Source organism: Paralichthys olivaceus, chromosome 6, assembly GCF_024713975.1.
Source record: "Paralichthys olivaceus isolate ysfri-2021 chromosome 6, ASM2471397v2, whole genome shotgun sequence".
Lineage (NCBI taxonomy): Eukaryota > Metazoa > Chordata > Actinopteri > Pleuronectiformes > Paralichthyidae > Paralichthys > Paralichthys olivaceus.
In genome coordinates, this window is record NC_091098.1 from 8,914,961 (window position 1) to 8,932,856 (window position 17,896).

The 17,896-nt window shown below is 39.3% G+C and overlaps 1 protein-coding gene across 3 annotated transcripts in view; it reads right to left on the reverse strand.

The window, feature by feature from the left end:
* The window catches only part of gnb1a (guanine nucleotide binding protein (G protein), beta polypeptide 1a), a 38,738-nt gene that overhangs the window by 13,618 nt on the left and 7,224 nt on the right, over positions 1–17,896 (reverse strand). Inside the window, exon 1 of one of the 3 annotated variants that reach the window (XM_069526902.1) lies at positions 1,129–1,266. The exons of 1 other annotated variant lie outside the window; for it this stretch is intronic. The gene's annotated coding sequence lies outside the window, so the exon portion shown is untranslated. Of the gene's footprint in view, positions 1–436; positions 578–1,128; positions 1,267–17,896 lie in introns of those variants that run through there. One more of the 3 variants, XM_069526901.1, reaches the window with a different exon arrangement.

The window sequence follows — 17,896 nt, forward strand, 5'->3', positions numbered from 1 at the left end:
TTTCTTAACTATGAATTATCGTGCACTAAATTACATGTAGGCCATTGGAAAAAGTGTGAAGATCATTTTTACACCTTCTTCCATAATGATTTTCGTGGGCGTGGTAATTTCATCAAAATTCAGCTGTGGCTCACAAAATGTCTCTTAAATCTAACTTACACGAACTCAACTTAGTCGCACAGATTCACAACAGCCCAAATCTTTCTAAACAGCTCAAGACTTGTCCTTGCCAGCTTGAAACTGTTACCTAGCAACAAGCATAGGCTAAAGATAAAAGTTTTGAGGAAGATGTTGAATTGGTTCTCTCTCCTGAACAGCAGCATACCCGTGGGTAAACATCTTGCATACACTAAGCAGCTGATGACCATTCCTCAACAGCCCAGGAAAAGATAAATACCCAAAAAAATCCACTCAAACATAAGGGACCAAAACATACCCTGCTACTGACAAATTTCAGCAGGGATTAAGAGTCCAGAAAACAAGAAAGTTGAGAGGCAGATCAAAAGGCCGGCTTTGGTTTCGTTGCACTACTGGTCCCCCAAACCGCTCAGTTGGGAAGGGTCTGCCGACGCTGTCAACGGTCTGGCCTCTGGACTCTAAACTCTCCTCCAATGTCATCCCTGTAATCCTGGGACACAGTTGATTCAGCTCCTCCAGTAAAATCCGGTTAAGACAAAACCTGCTGATGATCCTAAAAGCAGTGGCTATCCTGCTGACCCCAATCCTCTGGTTGACACTCTTAGCCCTGACACTTTCACTCTCCATAGACAGACGATAAATTCTACTTAAAAGAAGAACAATTGTAACAATTATGAAGACTAGCTTTTAGGTTTTGATTTGAGGCACCCTTGACTCAGATGAAAGTAGTAGATTGCGCATCATTACTACTTCAAGTGTCCATAAAAGCCGGAACAAGTCATCGGGTAAAAATTTCCATTGAAAACAATTGGCCCCAGGATGATTCATAATTTCAGTGACCACATCCAGTTAGGTCAATGAAGGAACCATCTTCCTTTGCTGCCTTCATCGATTACCCTCACAATCATTTAAAGCTAAATCTTGTTACAGGAACCAGATCACTGCCTATCTGTCAAATCCAGTACCATATGAGCTACAAACAAACCTTACCTCCCTGTTTCTCTCAGTTACGCTAAAGGTCCTCTGTGCTGGGGAGTGTTGAGACCATCTGAATGAACACCTTATCCTTCAAGCGCCTGACATCTCCGTAGCTACCTGTCACCTGATTGGCCAGTGCTGATAAATGGGTCTGCATCTAAGCAAGGCGCCTTAACCCATAATCTTGGTGATAAAAACGTCTCATGGTAATATCACAGGCTAATTCCTGTCTTCTCTGTAACAGCCCTCTTTGTAATTGGCAATTAACCACACCAGTGGACTTATCAGTAATAAAGTTAAGTTATAGGCAAGTCAGCAAAATGTAAAATGTGAAAATTTGAAATAGGTGTATTAGACCAACGTTTATAACCTATATTGATAGGTTATTTCCAATACATTGATATTTCTTACACGGCAATTGCCCCAAAAATCCAGTATAGTTTTTTTTTCCTCATTCCATGTTTTTATCTTATTTGAATAATTGTATTAAAATGTTATTTTGAATGTCATTATTGCATGCTAATGACACTATGAAGCTCACCAGAGAGATTAAGAGGCATGGCAGTGAATAAAAGTATGAATTGTCAGATATAGCATGTTTTTGGGCATTGCTGTTAAATACTGTCAATTCATCTCTCTTCCCCATTTACTCCTGGTCCCACTGTAGAACTGTGCCATGGTCCAGCAATGATGGGGTTGGACTCTGCAGTGATACACCTTACTGTTTGGTCACACAAACTTATTCGGATGTCGCAACATGCGAGACGCATCCATTCTGTCTGCAAGCAAGCACTGGTTGTCCTGGCTTCAAATGACAATGTGACAGATGATGCAACCGGTATTATCTATTGCAGGCCTTAGTGTGCTTCTAACTTTTCTAACAAAGTGCTAAGGCAACCCTGGTCAATTTATCTGGAAGTGAATGGTCACACAATTACTTGGTTTATTAGGTGGTCATTAGTAAATATATCACATTCCCTATACAAATAAGAGAGTGGACTACAGGATGTGGAAACACAAAACAAAATTAAGACAGATAAACTGAACTCAGCTATAGCTCTGGCACAAATGACCAAAAGACTGAATGTGATATGAATTCAATCATGTGGATAGCAATGTGTAATATATAACCTAAATCAATATATTAATGGTGTATCAACATGTAATCAATCATGTAAATCAAAGCAATGCAAACTGGTGTTCAAACACCTCTGATGTGCTGTTGTCCAGCACACGCATGGGTTAATGGGCTAGCTTTCATGTTTAATTTAAGGGTCTATAAACAATATCTATATAAATCTATATTGGGTCCTTTTAAACATAGCCTGCCAGTTTTAGTTGACCAAATAAATGTCATAGAAAAGCAAAGCAAAAACTTAAAGCAATGTACAATTTTCCATTTACAGGGCCTGGCATCTTTCAATTTTTCTACCGCAGACATTTTCAACACAACTGAACTGAGATCAGGTGATCGATGCATCCTATCAGAAACATTCTACTGCTAGGAGTATTATAAAACATTCAGAAAATTGTCCTTTCCAAATGCTTTGTATGAATTATAAATCTTTATCTTTTACTCATTGGCCTCTGCTAGAAAATAACTTGGCCTCTTAAGGGCAAAAAACTCAGAGATCAGGTAAAATTTCAAATGATGAAATTTGAAATGATCCCTGACAAAACATAAATAAAGCAGCACACTATACTAGTGATCAGTATTAGAGGTGTGATTCAGAAGACTATTTTTCTCTTGTGCTGGTGGTGGGAGTGTTGAAACCCATGGCAGCCCAACAGATAGAGCCTGGACTTCACTGCCTTCTCTTACTGCCAGCTATTTTTAGAGAGATGGTGGGGGAGGAGAGGGAGGAGCAAGAGGAGGAGGGGAGCAGACTTCACATTTTCCAGCCACTCCTATCAGCTCCGACATCTCGAGCACAACACAGTGAGGAAGTGTAATTTGACTCCACACAAGCGAGTTTCATTGGTATTTCTCCTTCCTATACAGCAATGACGGTGCATGCACCACAAAGTGGCTAAATGAGCCCTTTAATCAGAAAATATGCATTTCAGATGTTTCTTAATGCAGGGCACATGTTGACATCATGTAAGGGGACAACACAGAGGACATTATTTGTTAGGATGGTAGAAAGCAAATGTTTATATTATATATATTTTAAAGCTTTTACACTTCTACATTTTATTCAATCTAAAATCTTTTTAGAAATGCAACTTACAGTAAAAGGGCAATACAACTGTACTAAAGAACTACAAACCTTAATGGCAAAAATAACTGAAAGTGGATTTCAGATTTTTTTTTAATATTCACAGACCTGAAAAAAACTTAATGAAAAACAAATTTAAGGGCTAAACAAAAGCTGTAAGGCATTAGGTTTGGGGGGATAAAAATCACAGGGTGGTTTAATGGGGGTTGGCAGCAGATTTTTAAGGTATAGCAGAGACTCCACCCTGATGACATAAGGAGTGGGGCAGGTAGTGAGATGTTCTGGTGCACAAGAGGATAGCTGCAAGAAAGGCAAGCTGGAGGACAGAGCCAGATTAAACTAATGAGAGTGAACAAGCAGAGGACAATTGGGAGGAGAGCTCCTAATTAACCCCTTGGTGAAGGGGAGCAAGGCTCTGTAAGTTTTCCAGCATTCTACATTGAGCACAGGAGGCCGACACCTCATCCTGGGTTTCTTTGCTCTTTCAAAATATAGATATAATATATAATATAAAATATAATCTCTTATCTGGCTGTAGTCAAACGCAGTCTGTGCATAAACAAAATAGACTACTGTACATATTAAACAAAGGTCAGCTCAGAAAAGGTACACAACGTGTAACCCAGTACAATGTGCAGCCTGCAATAAATGATCATCATTGTCAAATGTGTAAAATTCAATTTTTGTTATGTAGTCTTAATCAGCTCTGAGGCTGTGTTGTCATTGCATTACATCATGTCTATTTGTCATTTCCAACCTGTATGCAAAAGGTACAATCTAATCAATGTCCCAACAGCTGCGAAAAAATGTGTGTCCTGTGTGATTACCTATATGACATGACTGACAAGCCCATCAAACAAATTAAAGGATAACAATTGTATGTGGTGAGGTTTTCACCAGCATTTTTCCCATGGCAGACAATGTTCTTTTTCCAAACCAAAGCTGCTGTGCTGGATTTTTAGTTTCACACTTTGGATCCGACATACTGTATTAAAGGAATACAGGTCATGTTCTGACTTCTGCCCCTCTATTCAACATGTACAGATTAAAAGGCTAAATCTGAAAATGTTATCTTATATCCATTTTAACTGCAAAGTTGGTAAATCTTTCCTCTGTGGATTTATAAGGTCCAATGTGTTGAATTACAGGGAAAATATTGGTAGAAATATAATATAATGTTCATAATTACTTTTTCATTAGAGTAAAATGAATCTAAGAATGTGTGTTTTTGTTGCCTTAGAATGAGCCCTTCATATCTACATATACACGTTTTGGGGCTTCAAAGCTTCAGTGTAATTACCACAATATAATGAAAAAAGCAGGTTACAGTAACACCAGCAGTGGATGAGCTATTTTGAACAGTTGAACAGACTTTTTTCGATATCTAATTAGCATAGTTTTTCAGTAACATGCAAGCCTGTCACGTAGTCATGTTTTACTTTCCAAGTGTGACATTATGAGAGCTGTGACACACAAAACAATTTCCAAGATTTAAGGCCTGACCTTAAATGAGCTGATCTGATTTCTTGTCAGAAGAGCATTTACTCATTCAATACAACACCCATACAAAGGCAAGGGCTGGGTGAAAACATTTGATTTCAAAAACAATCATGGCTTGCAACAAATATGAAAACAAAGTGATCGTCAAAATGGTTATTATCATGCATTTCTTCTCGCATTATGATGCGCAGGCCACACTGAATGTGTGAGGTAGTGTTTGTGCCTCACACAATTTGACACTTCTGGGATAATTATTGTTTTTCCTCGAATAATGCCGGGCTATGTACCCTACTGCCAGGACACTACAGCGACCAGCCACTGCAAAACTATTGTCACTACTGCTTCAGGATTACAGCAGATGCACAATATAGGCATGGTGTCCTTCTAACGTGCTGTATTACCTTGCCGCATGGCCTCCCCTCTCACTCCCCCTTAGACCTGAGTTCACTTTATACGTCATCAATAAACACCAACAGTAATCAGAATTTTTAGGACAGCTACAGTACATGAAGTTTATGAGACACATATTCAACATTTAGCGCGTACACGGTTCACCTGCCACACACAACATTAGACGAGACGTGACACACACAGCCAGGAAATCAGGGTTATGGTGACAGGAACAATCAATAAATAATTAAATACATGTGTGAAGAGCGACAGAGACGAATGAACAAACGCAAATAATCGTTATTGCAATATTGACCAAAATCTGATGTCCTAAAAATAGCAATTTATATGAATGGGGGATGGCACTCTAGTTTATTGCATGTTACAACCAAAACACACCCATGACTAAATAAGAGACTAAGTACAACCCCTTTGAACCATGTGAGTGACGCTGCGGCTAAATGCTGATTTGGACAAATCCTGTGCTTTAGACCTTACATTGCTAACATATAGCCCAATACATTATTGGGCCATTACTGAGAATAATTAATAACTAAAAGTGTTGTATTATGAATAATCTTTGATTACCATTTCTCACTTTGTGGGCGACTTGGGATTTTTGTGGTACAACATTTGAGAACAGATTTGGACATTAATTACAAGGGCAACAGGTGAGGAATTTGAGGATTAGGGCTGTCTGCTAAGATCTGCAAAAGGGTATACACACGGGTAGAGCGGATACTACAAGTGTTTTGCCAAGTTTTTCAGGATAGTAAAAACTGAATTTCTTGACGATCCTTTAATGTAACGAGATTACACCATGAAAATTTAAACATCAGTAAAATAAATACTACAGCTGACATCAAAATATCAAGTGTAGCTTAGAGAGAACAAGGACATCAGCCACAATCAGTCCTTCTTCCTGTCCTCCTTCCTCTGCTGCATGCTGTTATTCACTGCCTGCAGCTACCACTGGTAGAGAGAGGGGGATTGTTGTCTCTGCCAGTATCCAAGTTTACAAGAATTGAAACTAGGATAACCAAGGTACATACAGACAGCTTTCATTTTAGCTTCTGCAAAACAATTTGGCACTATTTTAACAAGTGCAATATGGTTGTCTTGAACAATTGATGACAAAGCAGCCAGAGATTTTCTTTTCTACTTTGTTTTTACCACGTCAATTTAAGACATAAGCCTCACTTCTCTGCTCTGTGCTCCATTTTTGTTGGAGAACTGAGCCCCGCCCTCTGTCACACAGGCAGAGGAGGGGACAAAGAAGCTCACATGATCATAATTGTGGTTTAAAAAAAAAGAAAAGACTCCACAGATTATTTTGTTTTCATTCGTCGAGGAGGCTGTGAAAAAACCCTGAGGCGCTTCACCCAAGTGTTATAATGGTAGGGAATACCCTGTTAGATGTATTGCCCAGCTGTGGGACATAGACTGTATGTCTGAATGTATTGAGCACAAGTTAGTATTTGAAAGGTGGGGTAGAGATGGTGGGGTTAATAATTTACGGCCTCCTACTTGGATACCAGCTGCCACACCCCTTGCCTCATGAGGGTTGCATCCTTACAAATCACTTTTCTGAAGGATCTAATATTCTACTGCTTCAGAGTGCCATTTAGTTTGTGGCTGATTTCCCACTCCTGGAATGTACAGTATGAAGGGTACAGCAGGATATCGATGGGACAGGCCTTTGTTGCACGTCAGCCAGCAGCTGGCTGTGGCAGTGACTCGACTATTGATCATCTGTGTCAGCATGCTGCCTCCGCCTTAATACGAGCGCGCAGCCTTTCTAAGCAGGCGTTTCCTTTTTAAGGGTGTTTCCCTAGCTGTGCTTTCTCTCTTCCCGTTGTCAAAACATTAAGCGGATGTGGCGACAGTGCACACACTTTACAAATATACTTGCTCTGTGGTTTCTGCTACAACCATTGCACTTACTAGAGTCCATCCAGGCTTTGAGCTACGCAATCAGCTGCAGCACAATAAGTTACATAGAACATCCTGACAGGCAGGCAAATGTTAGTAGACAAATGTATGGATAAGAAATGAAGAGACAAGACATGAGGCTGGCCTGTCACACAAAATTAGGCCAGTCTAATTTACGGTAGGTCTAGCTCTGGCAGGTAAACAAGTAATCAGAACTGAGTGTACTGAGGATGCCATGGGACAGGTGACTTTGTTCAGCTATTGGGCAAACTACAAAAGGACAGAATCTAACCTGATACCTGTACAAGCTGTTATGTATTACAATGTTGCACAGAACTGTTTAGCATGAATATGATTATGTTGAAATGTGGTATTTAAAGTGAGACTTAGTTTTCAATCAGTGCATAATTTTTCCTGCAAAAAAAGGTTTTCACAGAACAAAGAAAAAAAAGAGCACTAGATCTGTGAAGAGAACCATGTTATTGATGAGAGATTAGGGCAGACTGGTTAGAGGTCAGATATACCTTGACAGCCATGTGCTTTGTATCACTGTGAAAATACAGGCTGTATGAAAGAATGTGGCCACAGCACACGTGTGAAACAAATAACAATATTAAAGAAATCTGAATCCCTGGCTGATGCTGTGAATATGCGCCAGTTCAAGAGAAACCTCACTAGTGATAGTTAGGTTACTGGATCCATTTCAGACTAAAAGCACAAAAAGCTGTGTGCAAGAAACTGTTTTGTGTCTGTTGTCTTCAAAAATCATTAATTATTTAAATGGTAACACATGTTGCACCTAGGTTAATGCCAGAATTGTAATATTGCAGATGGCTATACAACCCCTATTCCTGGCTTACAATGCATCTACACTTAGGGGTCTTAAAACAACTGTAATGGATTTTAAAAGCACTGTCTGGAGAAAAGCCACCTCACTTCTTCTCTATGCTCATCCATCCAGAGGAAGAAAACTCTGCAATATTTACAAGCATTATACCACTCATGTGCTCTCTCTAGTTCACTTTGAGTTAAGCAAATCTCTTATTCGACTCAGCACCTTAAGTCTAACTACCAGTGTTGACCACTGAGAATAAAAAAAATGTGAAATATAAATATATATATAATTGTAAAAGCTAGCAGTCCAAATGTCTGGGCTTTTATAGTGAATTCTACTGGCTAGTAGTCAACAACTTTAAATTGTTGTTCTGAGGGTTAAAACTTGCATTTGAACTTGCTGGTCACTTACTGGTGATGTCTAAAGTCAGTGCAGATCTTACTCCTAGATTATCTTGCTTTACAACTTCATTGTAGCCCTACTTAAGCACTAGCACTTATTCAATATAAAGTATCTGAATGCAATTTGAGATTAAGTAAATATTGTCAGAACATTCCTGAGTAAAGAAAACCTTGTCCATTTTACTTTGACATATTTCAATAGACTAAAAAAAATAAAAACAGCCAAATGATAGTAGTACAAATTGTTCAAATGTTTTCCACCCTTTTAGGCCTGGTTGGTGGGTGAGGGTCCATCTAAGTGCTGCGGGGAAGTGATGCATGGTAAATGTAGCTGAAACACAATCAGGTCACAAAGAAGGCAGGAACAAGGGGTCAGATGATGCAGTAAGAGAGGACAGAAGGGGATTGCTCCTGGACATTTCTTAAAAGCCCCATCCAATCTTCTTCACTTTGTCATTCTCTTCAACATATACATCCTCTCCATGGCTTAAATCCTTACTCTCCCTGTCTGGCTAGTCTCCATATGAGAATTCACCAAGAAATGTCTTCATGCTATTGTGGGCAAATACCACAGTTTCAATACCAATACACTGACAACAGAATACGCAAAGTAAAAAATGCTTTTCCATTTTTTATTTTTTTTTAATGTTATAAACCAAACAGCCAACCAAGTTTAAACGGACTAATAATGCTTGATACTTTGTTCTCATCATTTATTCTCATCGTTTAGTATTCTTGTTTTGTCCAACAATCCAGTCAGTCAAGTTTTACTACAACAGTCACCAAAAGGCATGTCTGGTTGCATTTTAGATTATATACTATGAAGACAGTGCAGAGCTGGACTGAAGCAAAGCTTTTATGCAAATTGAAAGTGAAATACTTAATCAAGACACCAAACCCCCCTGGAGATGACATATGCGTTGAAGTTGTCCGCAATAATAAGCAATCCTGTCACAACTTTCTTAAGCAAGGACAAATTACCATGCAGTGTTTTTAAATATGATGGTTTTAGAAGCCTCATTAAAACACTATAACCACTTTAAGTTTTTTTCTGACAGGCACATATTTCCTTGTATGGGGCAGTAAATCATAGCATCACACATCATTTTGGTGAGTTCTCTTCTGATACATACTGTATTTATATACTGTATAGCCCAACCACTGTAGTTGAGTGCACAAAAGCTTTGCTAGACAATCACAGCAAAGTATGTTTTCCTGAGGTATTAGTGATGTTTACATTAGGTATGTCTTATTTACACTGGCTACCTAGTGACTAGATTTAAAATGTAAATATGTTAATAGTTCACTAAAGATACATTGTTAATATTCTGAATTTGTTTACCATGTCAGGGTGGTTGGCTTTACATGAACAACGTCTCTGCCAAACATCCTCTATCTAAAGATGTATTAATGTGGCTGCTTACTGGTTGGTTCTTAATGCAAACATTAGAATCTTGAATATATACAGAGCATTTGAGATTTGAAGGTACCGTTTACAGCATTATTTTTTTAAGAATCTAACATGGCCTAGAAAGATTGGCACTCTATTTGAGATATCGCTTGCCTTAATTGATCGAATTCAATTCTTGAAGTCCTTGGCAATTATCAGCCCCAATAGTCACAAAAACATTGTAAAGGGATACTTCACCCAAAAAGGAAAATGTACTCATTATCTACTCACCACTATGCCAAAGGAGGGTCTTAGAACGTAAAATAACAAAAAATGCCTCCACACTGCTCCTATGGTGTCATCCAAGTGTCTGTAAGCCCATATGTTCATATACGGCTTCAGAGGAGGATAATATACATTTGGGCTAAAAAAAAAACATGGTGTTAATGAAGCAGTTTCCAGTCGAAGTTGTATGTCAGGGCTTAGAGACACTTAGATGACATCTAAGGAGCAGTATGGAGGCATTTTATGTTGTTTAACGTTTGAAAAATTGGTCACCATTTACTGTGCAAGGCTGTTTACCCCTGAAACTCAAGAAGTGTTTTTTGGACTCAAACACTTCACACACCGCTTTACTGGCATAGTGGTGAGTAGATAAGAGTGAATTTTCACCTTTGGGTGGACTATCCCTTTAACATGGTGGAATCGTTGAATAAAAACAACCTAATCTCCAATTAGAGAACAATGGAGACTAGTTTGTAACCATGAATTGTTGTGCAAAATGAAGGACATAGTTAAATGTATGTTCACTGGTTTGCAAATTGGCTCAATAGGACAAAACAAATACATTTATCATTCCTACTGAAAAATGATCAGATGTGGCAATGTCATAAAAATCACAAAAACATGATTCTTCCAAGTGCTTTTAAAGAGAAACAACTGTGGGTGTAATGATTCGGAAATTGACTGGAATAAAAACCTCTCTCATTTTGTATCACGATGCAGCACAACAAAACCACGATACAACCACGAAACTCAACCCCTTGCCGCAGCTGCAGCAAATTAAGCTCTCATTACTGTACCAATGTAACAAAGCAACTTTCATTTCAGAATTAAACCATTTCTTTTTTATAAATGATACAATTACATCCATTTTATTGTCTTTCAAATGTATGTGTCACATGACTATTTTAATCAATCATGTTGAAGTGAAAACACCTGCATATGTTTAAGGTGGATAATAACCCTGATACTGCAGATCCCTCAGGCACAGGAAACTTGCGGTTGTCCCTTGAGGTCATAACCAAACTTTGGCTCAAAAATCAAGGTCTAAACTGAACCAAAGATTTGGAGAATTGTTACACTTCTAGAAACAATGGAAAAAAAGACATGGGGTCACATGGTGACACTGTCAGGTTGAGCAAGTGTAGATACAACTCAAAACTGCAGATTCATCCTAACCAACAGTGTACTATGTGTGCACACAACCCATGTGCTCAGGCTGTCCACTCAGGCACGTGCCAGTGGGCGGCCACAAGGAAGCTGAGAGAGTGAAGCGGTTCCACTTATTCAGACATTTGCGCTCATGAATGCGATTCCTGTAGGAAATGTCTAGTAAAGTTCAGGGTTGCAGTGCATGTCTGAAAGCAGCTTTTGACTATCACATTATGCACATCCCCTGTCTGGATGACAAACTGCTGTTTCACCTCTCTAATACTCACTGAACACAGTAGTCACAGATGCCACAGTGACTTTCCCTTGCAGGGCAGTACCATTGATTGTCGTCCATGGAAAGTAGCTACTGTTTTCCCGAAGGTCTCAACAATTGTAGTTTGGTATATAAAAATAAAAAAAACTATTCATTCCAATTCATTTTGAAAGAGAAACTGCCAATGGTAAAAATCCTCAAACTTAGCCTGCCGACCAATGGTGTAGCTTCAATCAGTCACATGGTTCTCGGCTGGTCAATGTTGGAACTTGATCACAAGCACACTTTTATTACTCACTCACTCTCTAGGATTGTAGTTAAATGACATGAATACTTAAATAGCTACACCCAGAACAAGCACCAACTCTCCTAACTAGTTTTGCAATTGTGGTAGTTCTTTATGTGTACAACTATGTCACTGTAAAGTCATGAGCACTATGCTGTCTGGGCTACCAGACCCTTCTCCTAATGACATACAGTCGGCATTGAGCAAAGTTGACAAACTGGATAGTTTTTTAATCAATGCATGAGGAGTAGGGGGATTTGAAATCATTATGGGTCTCAAGAAGAATGGCTGAAGTGAAAATTAACAGCCTTAGGCTCCATAACCCATTTTGCTTCACTGAAAATGGAGCAAGATCCTGAGGCTACCAATGAGTATGCATAAGCTGACACAGTTCTGATCATGATGTTCTGCTCAGTTTATGAACACAATCCATCTGACAGAAACATGATACAGTGCAGTGCAACAATCTTTTTTGCCTTTACCCTGAATAAAACATTTCCTTTTGGTGTAAATCAAGTGGAATTCTTCCAGAAAGGTTTAATTATTCTTGTCAAATCAACATTTGGCTACTGAAATGTCTGTACCATTCTCAGATGAATGACACATGCATTAACAAAATACCTGACATACATTTGCTTTGTAGGCTTTCAATTTGTGTGATATCATGTAGAACAGTAAAGCCCCAGATCAGAAGGACTGAAGGGCTGGCATCAGAAAAAAAAAACATTTTACAGGACACTTCGGAGCTGAATGCGTGACACAAAAACCTTTCCACATCAGTGGACTTGAAGCCAGGGGCAATAAGTTTATTGTGAAACCCCTGCATTTCCTTGACAAAAGTCAAACTACCTAAAAGCTAAAAGGAAGCTACATACTGTCGATAACAATAGTTACCTTAAGTGTTACTAAAAGTAGAATAATTAGCTAGTGTTCAGCTGTCTTATTTCGACTAGTCATATCATTTTTATTCGTTTAAGGTTAGGCATATTGGTGACTTTAAACTGCCCATATTGTTATTATTGAACTATAAATGCTTTGTATAAAGGTGTTACCATGACAGAGACTGGCCATTGTTGCATTTTTCCCATCTACTTTCCATGTGAGGTAGGTGACGCCTGGGTGACGCCTGGGCCACACTGGACGCGGAACATCTGCGACACTGTTCTGCTGCGTTTCTCGGTTGTGTGCCTGTCACACTGGACAAGGTTCAGCAGCAGGATGTTTTCTGTCAGCTGCACAGCTCAATTATGTTTTAAGTTGTGTTTGTCCTGATTATGGCCATAAATAACAGAATTATGTTTTTATTCTTGATGAGTGGTGTGACTAGGGAAGGTGTTTTTAACTGTTGCTCATTGTCCCGTGTTTTTTGCTCAGCGCGTGTGTTTCTGTGTGTGTGTGTGAGAGAGAGAGAGAGACACAGACAGAGCCTACTGCCCATAACCTGAAGTTCTAAATATAACTTACAGCCGTTTTGAGGTTTCTGGTATGATCACTGTATTTTAAAAGTAGTCTCCAGTACTATACAGTAGTATAACGCATCTTCCGCTCCTGCAAATATGTGAAAGATCATTTTTACTATTTATTCTGCTGCGAACAGCATGGATCACATTAACTAAATTGGCGAGACCTCCATGGGACCTCCATCCTGAGCAGTGCCGCAGCAGCAGCCAGTGTGCCAGGTCTAATCTGTTAACATGGACACAGAAATGAAAACCGAGCTGTGTGCTGTGTGGCCTGGGTTCCAGCCTCTTGTGACCCTGCACAAGCATGTACTCAAGTTCAGTCTTGTATCAAATAATGATATAGTAAAAAAGAAAAAAAAAGACTTTGCAGTTGGCCAAAGCTTCTTCAAAAAAAAAAAACAAGTCTTACTCTAAGATAATGTAACACACAACTCGGAAAAGGCTGAGGTGCCAAAAGGTTACTTCCTGTTGTGTTCCTCATATCTTTCTGTTCAAAAAAATATGCCAAAGAATTCATTCATTTGTTGCATGTGTCCCATAAAAACAAACGTATTATAATGTAAATCTGTGTATTTTGACTTTTTGTAAGGTAGGGTATTTAATCTTGAGAGAAAAACTGTAGTTCTTTAGTAGAACAATTAATAACCTTGTTAAATAGACCACTTCATATTTAAACAGACTCAATTATTGTATTGGATGTTTAGAAAAATCTTTTTTATTGTGGAAAATATCTTTATAATTAGAAAAGTAAAGTACAAAATGTATCAGTTAAATGCAGCCACTATGTAATAGGCTTGGGCTGGCCTTATTCATTTAACTGTTTACAATTTCATGTGTGTGTGCTCTCGCAATTTGGCTGCCTGCCGTGGGTAAAGTCTGATGATAGAGGGCATAACATCAATGCGACTGACAGAGTTTAATTGATTGATTAGAAAAACATTCCATGATGCAGTGCTCTTACTAGACGAGGTGCATTGTTGGTAGGAATAGAAGACACTGGCTATATAAAGTGAAAACAAACTGGCACAAACCCAAATGAGAGAGAAGGAATGAGAGATAGAGAACCTGGCACAAACTAAAACAACCAACATCTAATAATGTGATTCACTGTAAGCTGGTCTTGTAACATAATACTCTGACTATAACAAAAAAACTGAAAAAGCAACTATGAGCACAATTCTCAAGCTAAAAAGATTCCACATGCTAGCAGTAATGTGAGCCCACAGAAAATTAAGAAGAAAAAGTTTGCATAGATTAACAAAGGTATGTTTTGTTCTTTGGACAATTGCACAACCAGCTTTTCATACAGAGAAATGAATTAGTTAGATTAAAAAAAAGGAGAGGAAAAAAAGGAAAGGAAGGTCAGGCTAGCCCAAAGCCAAAAGCATGACTTTATTTAAAACATAAAATACACTCCTTTGATTGCATTAATAATCATACCCCTCCCCCACACTTTCTCTCCTAGCTTCCAAGAGAAGAACAAGTGTGTGTGTGAAGAGTCACATGACGGCCAGCCCACTCTTTTGCTCAAGTGACTATGGCCTTTCTTGCTTTAAAGAAGAAGAAATCTCTCTAATATACTGGCAGTCTTTCCCTGTCATCTCAGGTTTCAGGTTTGGTCACATTTTACCCGTGGCAATCAAATGTAAGGGCCAGAATATAAATACACAGAGAGGTGGTCTCTATTCAAAGTGGAGAAGACGATGTCATGCACATACAAAGTACTGCTAGAGCTTGTGATGGGCTTTCGGCAGGGTTACACAGTGTCAGAGTGCTGACAGGCTTGTGTGTGGGTCATAACGCCGCCCTGGTTTCACTTAGTTTGACTATTCAAAACCTTGGACAGGACCTTTTGGCCAGTGGTGACATGCTATGGATACATAACAGCACCTACCGTCGGACTACACACAAACCTTCACAGGGAAAACCTCAGTTAGAATTTTCACTGTAATGCTGACCTTGTTAAAAAATGCTAATGTACAAAAGACTCGGAATGTATAATGATTCACAAGTAGTGACTCAAAAACAGTTTATTATCAAACATAGTTTGATATTTCTTATCCTTTACTATTTCAATAACATGGAAGTAGACAGTACCCAATCAAGAATAAGATAAGCAGTAGGGCTACACGATATCAGGAAATAACAATATAGTATTTTAGTACATTATTTCCATTCCAACAACTTGGTTTTATTGAAAAAATCTACCTGGCTACAGACACAGGGACCACGGACAGCTCCACGCCCGAGGGAGAGAGTGTGTACAGGCCGGCCACAGCGCCACCAAGTCCAGGGCAGACACTCATGCACAGCTCCACCCAGTCTCCTTACAGTGATCACTTTGGGTCTTTTCATAAGTGTTTGGACCATAAAAAGTAATGTTTCACGGATTTTACCGGCACTATCATTCACGCTGTGCACTGCCAACAAGATCGAGCCAAATTTGAGCATAACCTGCTATCTCCACTAGCTCTCCATACATCTTATAACTTTACAAATTCTGTTGATTTTACCCAGTCTGAGTTTACACACGTGTGTGTGTGTGTGTGTGTGTGTGTGTGGGGGGGGGGGGGGGGGGGATGATTGTGCGCGCGCTGCTCTGGAGACAGATTTTATTCATTAAAGAAAAAAAATCAATGTTCAAACTGTAGCAAGTAAGAGACGTCCGCTAAGAGAGAAAGAGAGAAGCTACGCAATTCTTTTTTAGTAATCAACAGCTTATAGACATCAATTTAGCCGAGGCCCAAACATGATCATTAGCAGTGTCCACTAAACTAGAAATTTGTCAGGAGGGTGTTTTTCTCTATGCAGGAAAAAACCATGGACAGGCCCATCAATGATCTGAATAGCTTTAATTTATTATCTAGGGCATCTGATTGGCCAAATATATTGACATGCATAGCGTTCAATTCAGTTAAAACATTTTTGAACCACGGAACAGCTGTTTAACCATGTTGATATTGCGATGACTTTAAATTTTGGATATATCGTGCAGCCTTAATATGCATTGGATGTGGGTCCACTGAAAGAGTTTTCAACCAGACCAATTCAAGTGAGACTGGTCAATCTGTGGTTGACACTGATGGCTGAGACAGCAGTCTACAGAGTAGCTCCATATACTTACTAACTCCATATAATTGCCAAATAAAAGTTAGTGAATGGATATCCATTGTCCCATATCTGCCTAATGTGCTGGGGGGGGGGGGGGGGGGGGGGGGGGGGGGGGGGGGGGGGGGGGGGGGGTCAATGCCAGTGTCATTAAATGTGATACCCATGTTATATGTGGAGAAAAGTAAGATATAAAAAAAAGAAAAGTTTAACTCATTCACACCATAACTTCAACTTTGGAACCATAAAGTATGTTTGCATTGAGCATTTGGATACAGGTGTTCGACGTGAATCTGAATGAGGTATAAACGTTATATGTGAACAATCATGTGTACTGGCAAAATAAGTGGAATGCTTCATAATGACTAGGAGATAGGGCTGGGCAATGAAACAAATAAATTATCACAATATAACTTTTCCTCGATAGAAACATAAGGCTCAGTCGATACAATGTCAACTCATTCCATCCATGTTTTGACAGACAACACCAACAGCCGACGATAATGAGAAAAGCGCAGTGTTGAACCAATCATGTAGCTGGAATAGAGTTACAGACATGTCACGTTAGGTTGACGCGCACAGAGCGTAAGAGCAGCCAGCAGCAGCAAACGTGATAATATTTGGGCTCCTGCATGGAGGTGGAAGGCTCTGCATCGATGCAGTGACAGAACATAATCGAATCTTGTTTTCTGCTACGTTCATTGTAGTAGCTGTTCTCCTACGCTGCATAATTATAACTAGCGCTTCTTCAGAGTCTCTGTCGGTGTCTGCTTCCTCCTCACTCCCCCTCTGACCTGAGCTCACTTTATACTTTAACAAAAAACACGACCACTGATCAGAAGATATTAGGACACGTACAGGACTGACGTTTGCTTTGTGTTTGTTTGATTAGGTCTAGAGTTTATGAGACACATGTTTAAACCTGCTACACAAGACGAGACATAACATGACTTGCATAGTCAGGACATCAGTCTTAAAGTGACCGAAATCTGGAGTCATGATCCGACATCATCAATTAATAACTAAATACATGTTTGTGTGTGTAGAGGGACAGGGACGAGCGCGCGCGCACACACACACACACACACACACACACACACACACACACACACACACACACACACACACACACACACACACACACACACACACACACACACACACACGGTTATGATGCAATGCTGTTTTAACTTCATTGTTGCAGAAGAAGGAAGGATTTCAGTCACGCCAGTGTTCTCAGAAGTATCGCAAAACTTTGGACACATTCATTCGCCGCGCCAATACACAAATGCAATTGCTAAAGATACCTCACAATGAGCTGCACATTAATGATGCGATTTGACAATAATGACAAATATGAGAATGTAAGCAGCTTTAATCATTAATCACTAGGCCCAATATCTTAACGGCAATTTGTTACGTTTTGCAGTTCTCAGCATTGATTACTCTCTGATCGAAACATTTTACACACAACAGTTAAAAAACCAGTGCATCTTTCTAGTAACCAAGAAAGGAAAATTAGCCAGATTATTTGCAGCTGTATGTATA